The following is a 1039-nucleotide window of genomic DNA, read 5'->3' on the forward strand; positions in this document are numbered from 1 at the left end:
TCAATCATTCATCCCTTTCTCTGGTAAACTCTGGAACTCCTTGCCTGCTTCTGTATTTCCACCTTCCTATGACTTGAATTCCTTCAAGAGGGAGGTTTCAAGACACTTATCCACCAATTTTTGACCACTGCTTTGACCCTTTTAGGGACTGGCATTTTCAGTGGGCATTTTTTTTATTAGATTTTTGTTGCCCTTGGCCAGTATCCTTCCTACATAAAAAAAAAAAAAAAAAAAAAAAAATATTACAGGTCGCTTAGAATCAGTAGAAAGAAGTATGATTGAAAGGATAAAGGAGATGAGGAGTATTCCTTGCGAAAGATGACTGAAGCTTTTAAATCTTCATTCCTTAGAGAGGTGTAGATTACTAGGGGACCTGATGGAGGTTTTTAAGTGGTATAGGGGATATAACAAGGTTGGTGTAAGTAAAATTCCCAGGATCATTAACCAGAATAGAACAAGAAATGATAGGTTCAAGCTTGAAAAAAATTATATTTAGAAAGGGATAGGAAGGAACTGGTTCTTAAATACAGTGGTAAATGAATGGAATAGACTCAGCAATCAGATTGTTAGTGTTAAGTTGATTAGGGAGCTTTAAAAGGAGATTAGACAAATTTATGGATGAGGATGATAAGTGAAAATATGTGGGTATGTTTCATACAGGGAGTGTCACGTGTAGGCATGACGGCTTCTTGCAGTTTCTTTATTTTCTGAAGTTCTCATGTTCTTTCTCCCATAATGAGACATTTACCTTACATTAGCAACACTCTATTTTGTACCAAAGAATACATACATTCATACATACGTGCTTATAGGAATACATGCACAGCAATGAGATTAACCGAGACAAATACATAGGAAAATAATTACATATACATAAAATAAACGATAAATCTTAAAATAGAGTAAACAGAAAACATTAAAATACATAGGGAATGAGAAACTTAAGTATTAATTATGATTCTTTGTGTGTGTATATATATATATATATATATATATATATATATATATATATATATATATATATATATATATATATATA

General features: G+C 32.0%; 1 protein-coding gene across 2 annotated transcripts in view; it reads right to left on the minus strand.

Moving 5' to 3' along the window:
* Positions 1-464: 464 nt before the first annotated feature.
* Positions 465-1039, minus strand: part of LOC135109129 (aquaporin-7-like) — a 58589-nt gene continuing 58014 nt past the window's right edge. For both annotated transcript variants that reach the window (XM_064020219.1, XM_064020220.1), the window contains one exon: positions 465-1039. This exon is cut by the window's right edge and continues 1581 nt beyond it. The gene's annotated coding sequence lies outside the window, so the exon portion shown is untranslated.

The sequence above is a fragment of the Scylla paramamosain genome, chromosome 18 (assembly GCF_035594125.1).
Source record: "Scylla paramamosain isolate STU-SP2022 chromosome 18, ASM3559412v1, whole genome shotgun sequence".
NCBI classification, from domain to species: Eukaryota; Metazoa; Arthropoda; class Malacostraca; order Decapoda; family Portunidae; genus Scylla; species Scylla paramamosain.